The sequence below is a fragment of the Bufo bufo genome, chromosome 2, assembly GCF_905171765.1.
Source record: "Bufo bufo chromosome 2, aBufBuf1.1, whole genome shotgun sequence".
In the NCBI taxonomy this organism is placed as follows: domain Eukaryota; kingdom Metazoa; phylum Chordata; class Amphibia; order Anura; family Bufonidae; genus Bufo; species Bufo bufo.
The window spans coordinates 784630050-784640312 of NC_053390.1; positions in this window are offsets into that span (position 1 = coordinate 784630050).

Below are 10263 nucleotides of genomic sequence, written 5' to 3' on the forward strand. Positions count from 1 at the left end.
CTATACAGCTTGGAGTAAGACAACATGCATAAAGAGGATGATGTGGTCAAAATACTCATTTGCCTAATAATTCTGTACAGGGTGTAGTGAGCACTTCCATTATGGAAGCGCTCACTAGTATGCATTAGGTGCCAGGAGCAGGGAAGAAACATAGAAACATAGAATGTGTCGGCAGATAAGAACCATTTGGCCCATCTAGTCTGTCCAATATACTGAGTACTATGAATAGCCCTTGGCCCTATCTTATATGAAGGCTGGCCGTATGCCTATCCCATGCATGCTTAAACTCCTTCACTGTATTTGCAGCTACCACTTCTGCAGGAAGGCTATTCCATGCATCCACTACTCTCTCAGTAAAGTAATACTTCCTGATATTACTTTTAATCCTTTGCCCCTCTAATTTAAAACTATGTCCTCTTGTAGCAGTTTTTCTTCTTTTAAATATTCTCTCCTCTTTTACCTTGTTGATTCCCTTTATGTATATAAAAGTTTCTATCATATCCCCTCTGTCTCGTCTTTCTTCCAAGCTATACATGTTAAGGTCCTTTAATCTTTCCTGGTGAGTTTTATCCAGCAAACCATGAACTAGTTTAGTAGCTCTTCCCTGAACTCTCTCCAAAGTATCAATATCCTTCTGGAGATATGGTCTCCAGTACTGCGCACAATACTCCAAATGAGGTCTCACTAGTGCTCTGTAGAGCAGCATGAGCACCTCCCTCTTTCTACTGGTAATGCCTCTCCCTATGCACCCAAGCATTCTGCTAGCATTTCCTGCTGCTCTATGACATGGTCTGCCTACCTTTAAGTCTTCTGAAATAATGACCCCTAAATCCCTTTCCTCAGATACTGAGGTTAGGACTGTATCACTGATTTTATATTCTGCTCTTGGGTTTTTACGCCCCAGGTGCATTATCTTGCACTTATCAACATTACATTTTAGTTGCCAGATTTTTGACCATTCCTCTAGTTTTCCTAAATACTTTTCCATTTGGTGTATCCCTCCAGGAACATCAACCCTGTTACAAATCTTTGTGTCATCAGCAAAAAGACACACCTTACCATCGAGGCCTTCTGCAATTTCGCTAATAAAGATATTAAACAATATGGGTCCCAGAACAGATCCCTGAGGTACCCCACTGGTAACAAGACCATGGTCTGAATATACTCCATTGACTACAACCCTTTGTTGTCTGTCCCTCAGCCATTGCCTAATCCATTCAACAATATAGGAGTCCAAGCCCAAAGACTGCAATTTATTGATAAGCCTTCTATGTGGGGCAGTATCAAAAGCGTTACTAAAGTCTAGATAAGCGATGTCTACTGCACCTCCGCCATCTATTATTTTAGTCACCCAATCAAAAAAATCTATAAGATTAGTTTGACATGATCTCCCTGAAGTAAACCCATGCTGTTTTTCATCTTTCAATCAATGGGATTTTAGATGTTCTACAATCCTCTCCTCAAGTATAGTTTCCATTAATTTCCCCACTATTGATGTCAGGCTTACTGGCCTATAGTTGCCCGATTCCTCCCTACTACCTTTCTTGTGAACGGGCACAACATTAGCTAATTTCCAATCTTTTGGGATGACTCCTGTTACCAGTGATTGGTTAAATACATCTGTTAATGGTTTTGCTAGTTCACCGCTAAGCTCTTTTAATAGCTTTGGGTGCATCCCATCCCATCGCGTACAGCGTCAGGACGTATTCCTCACACTATCACCTGACACTGCACGCAGTCAAGTGACAATGCAGGGCGGGCCGGAGAAGACAGGGGAGCGCAACGCCGGACCAGGAGCGGAACCGCGGCGCAGGAGAGGTAAGAGAAGTTTTTTATTTTAGTCTGATGGGGGTCTAAAAGAAAAGGGCTGATCTGTGCTCTGATGGGGGTCTGAAATAAAAGGGCTGATCTGAGGTCTGATGGGGTTCTGAAAGAAAAGGGTTGATCTGAAGTCTGATGGAGTCTACAAGAAAAGGGCTGATCTAAGGTCTGATGGGGGTCTGAAAGAAAAGGGCTGATCTGAGGTCTGATGGGGGTCTGAAAAAAAAAGGGCTGATCTGAGGTCTGATGGGGGTCTACAAGAAAAGGGCTGATCTGAGGTTTTATGGGGTATAAAAGAAAAGGGCTGATGGGAGTCTGAAAGAGCTGATCTGAGGTCTGATGGGGGTCTGAAAGAAAATGGCTGATGGGGGGTCTTAAAGAAAAGAGCTGATCTGAGGTCTGATAGGGGTCATAAAGAAATGGGCTGCTCTGAGGTCTGTTGGGGGGTCCGACATGGAGGGCTGATGGGGTTCTGACATGGAGGACTGATATGGGGGTCTGATGTGGTGTCCTGAAATTTATGGGGGTCTGATCTAAGGATCTGATATAAGGGCTGATGAAAAATATTTTTTTCTTATTTTCCTCTAAAATCTGGGGTGCATCTTATCATCGGGTGCGTTTTATAAAGCGAAAAATACGGTATATATATCAATCTGCTCAACTCCTCCTGCTCTATAACATGCTGGCTGCAGATTGCCCTGCATTTTGTGGTGACAGGTTTACCTCTAACTACTGAAGACAGCAAAGTACAAAGATAGTATCAAAATTGTGGAATAAAAGGGTCCTATTGGTAAAAGACATAGTGTGGTTAAAGGGGTTGTCCAAATTCTAAAATACCCCCGCATTGCCCGGGCCCCTCAAATACAGTGCTGCCCATAATTATTCATACCCCAGGCAAATTTTGACTTAAAGTTACTTTTATTCAACCAGCAAGTAATTTTTTGACGGGAAATGACATAGGTGTCTCCCAAAAGATAATAAGATGATGTACAAGAGGCATTATTGTGGGGAAAAAACATTTCTCAGCTTTTATTTACATTTGAGCAAAAAGTGTCCAGTCCAAAATTATTCATACCCTTCTCAATAATCAATAGAAAAGCCTTTATTGGCTATTACAGCAATCAAACGCTTCCTATAATTGCAGACCAGCTTTTTGCAGGTCTCCACAGGTATTTTTGCCCATTCATCTTTAGCAATGAGCTCCAAATCTTTCAGGTTGGAGGGTCTTCTTGCCATCACCCTGATCTCTAGCTCCCTCCACAGATTCTCAATCGGATTCAAGTCTGGACTCTGGATGGGCCACTCCAAAACGTTAATGCTGTTGTCTGCTAACCATTTCTTCACCACCTTTGCTGTGTGTTTTGGGTCATTGTCATGCTGAAATGTCCACTGGTGCCCAAGGCCAAGTTTCTCTGCAGACTGCCTGATGTTGTCGTTGAGAATCCTCATGTATTGCTCTTTTTTTCATGGTGCCGTTTAATGTGATTAGGTTCCCTGGTCCATTGGCTGAAAAACACCCCCAAAGCATTAGGTTCCCACCACCATGTTTGACAGTAGGGATGGTGTTCTTTGGGTTGAAGGCTTCTCCTTTTTTACGCCAAATGAAGGAAACATCATTGTGACCAAACAATTACATTTTTGTTTCATCTGACCATAACACAGAAGACCAGAAGTCTTCTTCTTTGTCCAGATGAGCTTTTGCAAAGGCAAGCGAGCTTTTGTGTGCCTTAGGCCTCATGCACACGACCGTTGTTGTGTTACGTGTCCGTTGTTCCGTTTTCCGTGATTTTCTGCGGACCCTTTGACTTTCAATGGGTCCGTTGAAAACTCGGATAATGCACCGTTTGTCATCCGCCTCCGTGATCCGTGTTTCCAGTCCGTCAAAAAACTATGACCTGTCCTATTTTTTTCACGGACAACGGTTCGCGGACCCATTCAAGTCAATGGGTCCGTGAAAAAACACAGAGGCACACAAGATTGTCATCCACGTCCGCGCCCGTTTTTTTCCTATCATTTGCAAGGCAAACTTGACTTAGATTTTTTTTCACTTTCCTTCATGTCTGGTGATCCTCCAAAAATCAAGGAAGACACACGGAAACAAAAACGGAAACGGATCACGGAACCCCGTTTTTCGGATCGTGAAAAAATACTGTCGTGTGCATGAGGCCTTATCTGGAGAAGTGACGTCCTCCTTGGTCTGCATTGTGCAGTGTCCGTTGGATTGTCTGCCTTGAGACATTGCCACCAGCAGAGCCCAGATTCACCAGGATGGCCTTGGTGGTGATCCTTGGATTCTTTTTCACCTCTCTAACTATCCTCCTGGCCAGCACAGGTGTCACTTTTGGCTTCCGACCACGTCCTCTGAGATTTTCCACAGTGCGGAACATCTTGTATTTTTTGCTCAAATGTAAATAAAAGCTGAGAAATGTTTTTTTTCCCACAATAATGCCTCTTGTACATCGTCTTATTATCTTTTGGGAGACACCTATGTCATTTCCCGTCAAAAAATTACTTGCTGGTTGAATAAAAGTAACTTTAAGTCAAAATTTGCCTGGGGTATGAATAATTATGGGCAGCACTGTACATTATACTTACCTGCACCCGCGTCACTCTCGATCCCTGTATGGCCGCCGCTGCATCTCCCCGTAGCGCGGATTAAAACATCTGGCGAGGGGGGGAGCAGCCAATATCAGGCCGCGACGGGGATGAGGTTCAGCAGCAGCTGTGCAGGGATCCAGAACAACGTGGGTGCCGGGGAGCAGATAATTCTTTTAGAATTTGGATAACCCCTTTAAAGTCTTACTGTAGATGAGCCTGCACTGTGATTTTTATACCACAACCTTGGTTGTGAGCGTTCACTCTACATACAGGGACAACCCAATTACTTGAAGAACATTTTATTTAGGCCTCATCCACATGACCATATTTTTGTCCCGCTTCAGATTTACATTTTTGGGGGATTGGATGCCGTCTGCACCTCCATGTCTGTGCCGCAGTGCTGTAAAAAAAATAGAACATATTGTATAATTGAATGGGACATTTCTCCAAAAGGGAGAAAGGAAATGGTGGCATGAGCACGTCCAGTTTGCGATCTGCAAAACACATTCGGTCGCGTGCATGAGGTCTAATAAGAAGAATGTAAATATCTAATTTGGTTTCAGTACATTTCTGGATGTAACCTTGATTTCAATCTGTAGTTAACAAAAGCAAAAGCTCCTTGTAGTGTTTTCCTCAACAGACTTGAGAATTTATGTAACTGGATACGGTTTGGCTTGTAAGAAGAAAACAGGTTTTATTGATTTTTTTCTTGCACAAGACAAACAACTGTAAAGCACATAGATGAGCTGTCTGGACTATTGCCACTCATTCTCGTACATTTATAGTAAAATTTTTCCCTAGAGCCTGGCCAATATGTCACACGTTCACAATGTACAGTTTACTGTAACTCAGGGCTACAGAAAATTAGCTTTAAAGAAGACACTTGTAGGATCCCTAAGAGAACTAGTGTCCAATCTAAGGCTAGTTTCACACTAGCGGCAGGGAACTCCGGCAGGCTGTTCCAGTGGGTAAACAGCCTGTCGGATCCGTGATGCCGCTAGTGCATGCATGCCCCCGGACTACCGCTCCGGCCCCATTGACTACATGTTGTAATTTTGTTCCGGCCGCCTCTCGGCATGCGCTGCCGTCAGAACTTCGCCCCGCCCCCATTATAGTCGATGGGGCCGGAGCGGTAGTCCGGGGGCACGCGTGCACTAGCGGCATCACGGATCCGACAGGCTGTTCACCCGCCGGAACAGCCTGTCGGAGTTCCTTGCCTTTAGTGTGAAACTAGCGTAATCCCAAGCCTAATCACAGGTATACATGTTAAACGGGTTGGCCCATCTAATACATTGGGGGCATATAATTAGGATGTACAATTTATGGCGTTTAATGCGCCAAAAAGAATGGCGTTTTGACTTCCCTCAAATAAATCAACCGTTTTCTCCAGAATTTTCACCATAAAGAATGCATCACGCCAGAAATTAGTTTTAAATGTCAAAGTGGGCGGGCCTATCAAATTGGCGCATATTGCGCCTCATTTATCATCCTCTTATCAGCAGAAATGGCTCAAAGAGTTGCAGACAATTAAGGCTACTTTCACACAAGGGTTTTCAATTCCGCTATTGAGATCCGTCATAGGATTTTTCTGTCCGCGATGAGGTGTGGAGCAAGTTGGATCTGTCCTGACACACAATGTAAGTCAATGGGGACAGATCCGTTTTCTCTGACACAATACAAAACTGATCCGTCCCCCATTGACTTTCAGTGGTGTTCATGACGGATCCGTCGTGGCTATATAAAGACATAATACTACCGGATCCGTTCATGACGGATGCAGGCGGTTGTATTATTGTAACGGAAGCGTTTTTGCAAATCCATGATGAATCCGCCAAAAAACGCTGGTGTGAAAGTAGCCTAATTCAGCTTATGTGGTGGTGTTTTGTCAAAAAGTCACATTTATGAAAAGAAAACCAACTCGTCAATAGGTAAGTATTAACCCCTTAAGGACTTAGGACGTACCGATACGCCATGTATGCCGAGTCTACGTACCGGTACGTCCTAAATTTAAAAATACATTGCGGCGGGGGTTAATCGGAACAGGATGTCCGCTGAAATCATTCAGCGGGCATCCTGTCACAATGCCGGGGGGGGTCATGTGACCCCCCCCCCGCATTGGCGATCGCCGCAAACCGCAGGTCAATTCAGACCTGCGGTTTGCGGCTTTTACCTGGTGCGGCGGTGGTGCCATCGGGTCCCCATGGGGCTGTAGGGGGGACCCGATGGCATGGAAGGCAGCCCGATGCCTTCCTGTGACGAGCCTGTATTACTCATACAGCCAATGCATTCCAATACAGAAGTATTGGAATGCATTGTAAAGGATTAGATCCCCAAAAGTTCAATTCCCAAAGTGGGACAAAAAAAAGTTGAAAAAATAAAGTTTTCCCCCCAAAAAATTTAAAGTTTCAAGTAAAAATAAACAAAAACGTCATTTTCCCCAAATAAAGTAAAAAAAAAAGGTAAAAAATAGGGGGGAAAAAAAGTATACATATTAGGTACCGCCGCGTCCGTATCGACCGGCTCTATAAAAATATCACAGGACCTAACCCCTCAGGTGAACACCGTAAATTTTTTTTATAAAAACTGTGCTAAATAAACCAATTTTTGTCACCTTACATCACAAAAAGTGTAATAGCAAGCGATCGAAAAGTCACACGCACCCCAAAATAGTGCCAATAAAACCATCATCTCATCCCGCAAAAATCATACCCTACCCAAGATAATCGCCCAAAAACTGAAAAAATTATGGCTCTCGGACTATGGAAACACTAAAACATGATTTTTTTTGCTTCAAAAAAGAAATCATTGTGTAAAACTTACATAAATAAAAAAAAAGTATACATATTAGGTATTGCCGCATCCGTGACAACCTGGTCTATAAAAATATCACATGATCTAACCTGTCAGATGAATGTTGTAAATAACAAAAAATAAAAACGGTGCCAAAACAGCTATTTCTTGTTATCTTGCCTCACAAAAAGTGTAATATAGAGCAACCAAAAATCATATGTACCCTAAACTAGTACCAACAATACTGCCACCATATCCCGTAGTTTCTAAAATGGGGCCACTTTTTTGGAGTTTCTACTGTAGGGGTGCATCAGGGGGGTTTCAAATGGGACATGGTGTCAAAAAAAACAGTCAAGCAAAATCTGCCTTCCAAAAAACGTATGGCGTTCCTTTCCTTCTGCGCCCTGCCGTGTGCCCGTACAGCTTTTTACGACCACATATGGGGTGTTTCTGTAAACTACAGAATCAGGGCCATAAATATTGAGTTCTGTTTGGCTGTTAACCCTTGCTTTGTTACTGGGAAAAATGGATTAAAATGGAAAATTTGCCAAGAAATTGGAATTCTGAAATTTCATCTCCATTTGCCAATAACTCTTGTGGAACACCTAAAGGGTTAACGATGTTTGTAAACTCAGTTTTGAATACTGTGAGGGGTGTAGTTTCTGAGATGGGGTCCCTTTTATGGAGTTTCTACTCTAGGGTTGCATCAGGGGGGCTTTAAATGGGACATGGTGTCAAAAAAAACAGTCCAGCAAAATCTGCCTTCCAAAAACCGTATGGCGCACCTTTCCCTCTACGCCCCGCTGTGTGCCCGTACAGTAGTTTATGGCCACATGGGGTGTTTCTGTAAACTACAGAATCAGGGCCATAAATATTGAGTTTTGTTTGGCTTATAACCCTTGCTTTGTAACTGGAAAAAAATTATTAAAATGGAAAATTTTCCATTAATTCTTGTGGAACACCTAAAGGGTTAACAAAGTTTGTAGAATCAGTTTTGAATACCTTGAGGGGTGTAGTTTATAGAATGGGGTCATTTTTGGGTGGTTTCTATTATGTAAGCCTCGCAAAGTGATTTAGAAGAATGACCCCTTCATCAATCAATGACCCCACTGATGAAGGGGTCATTCTTCTAAACCCCAAAACGCGTATGGTATCATCCCCCTGCATTGGAACACATACACACGAATATCTAACTAAGGAGGAGTTGAAGTTGCCGCTTTACAACATCTATTCGCGCGAACAACGCTTGCTGCACAGAGAAAACCACTATCCATTGCGGGTCAAAGTGCACTACTATCGTTGGCGCGATATTACCTGGCAAGAAACAGCCCTTGAGACCGGAGCGCCCAATTACACAAGAGGCACACCGCGTCGAGGGCAAGAAAATCCACTGAAGTCCTCCCGGTAAGATCTAGTGCTAGTTTTATGTGGAATATTTAAAGAGAGTCAGCGATCGCATCATCCAAATGATACAGCGGGACGCCGCTGTCTCAGACAAGTGAGCGGGACGCCGCTCTGAATACTGTCAGCGCTTGATTACGCTATAGACCGGAGATTACCTGGTACATTGACTTGGATTTTTAGAGGACATCTGGCTGTATTTTAATCACATTGGTATATCTCTTAACATTGTGGACGATTCAATATTACTGTGGGTCTGGATGACGAGTATCCCATCCAAGTTATTTAAAATTATTGGAGGTTATTTATTTAATGAAAAATTTACATAGTAGTTACTTAATTTTTGCACTCAATTCAAGTTTTTGCCATCACCACTGTGATAAGTGCTTGGCCATAGCAGTCACTTATGGAGGGGTAGCGGGAGCAGTAGGGGACCTGAGACCAGCAGCAGGGACTGAAGGGGATTTGGCAAAGTACATATATTGCAAACTTTGGCTTTTCCAAACGCAATGGATTGGATCATGGAAAAGTTGCAAAGGGAAAAACGAACACCGGGCCATTCCATCCTGACAAAGCCCAGGGGGTTCACTTTGATCTTCGCCATGGGGGGGGGGGGGGTCTATCTTCTATGCATACCACCGGTTAAATGCTGTACATACAGAAAAGCAGAAATGAATGATTATATTAAAATTGCTTTGCAGCATTAAGATAATGGAGTTTTGAGAAGTGGGAAAAAAATGGCATCAATAATAAATGCCGGCGTCATATTTGTTTATTGCATTAAATTATTTGAAGAGAATAATTGCATCAATATTTACCTGCAATATTTTTACGGTTTTTTTTCAAAACCAATTTATGTTGGAGAGACGGGTCAGCAAATTTACCATATTTAATAGTTTTTCAGGAATGCTCAATATTTCAGTGTAATTCTTATAAAAGGAGGTTATTTTTCAGGATAGTCCCTTTATCAAATTAAGTTACTCCAATGAATGGCGCAAGTCCGGTTTCTGAAAGCGCCAGGGATCAACTGTCATCGCCCAGAGAACCGGACGTTGGGCAATGTGGGGTAAATGTAGTATTACATTACATTCAAATAAATGGCTGACCAGTCATACATGGACACAAAGGCCTAGCTATAAGGGTGTAGAGTTACATCCAGATTAAAGCCCACATAAGAAGACACCAGTATCATAAATGGCACATTGTACAGTAGGTGGTGGTCCTGTTACAGATGTTGCATTGGGGCCCAATAACTTCAAGGTATGCCTCCAGATGGGTTAGGTCTACCTGGGCTGTTTGTTAGCAAGAGAACCACTCTTTTCACCCCCCTATAAACTGTCCACATATCTTCCGTCAATGATGGCCCCTTGCGCTTTCCTACAGCAGTTAAAATCTCGTCCACATTGCTGATACTGTAAAACCCTGATTCTCCTCAATATAGTCCTCATTATAGACCTGTCTGTATGTCTTAGATCTGTCTAAAACTTGGGTAGATTTCTCAATAGTCATCTATGAGGGCCTATGAACAGAGGTTGTCCAGTTAAGTTGTCTTAATAAGACAAATGCCCTCATACAGTCATGTGAAAAAATTAGGACACCCTTTGAAAGCATGTGGTTTTTTGTAACATTTTTAATAAATGGTTATTTCATCTC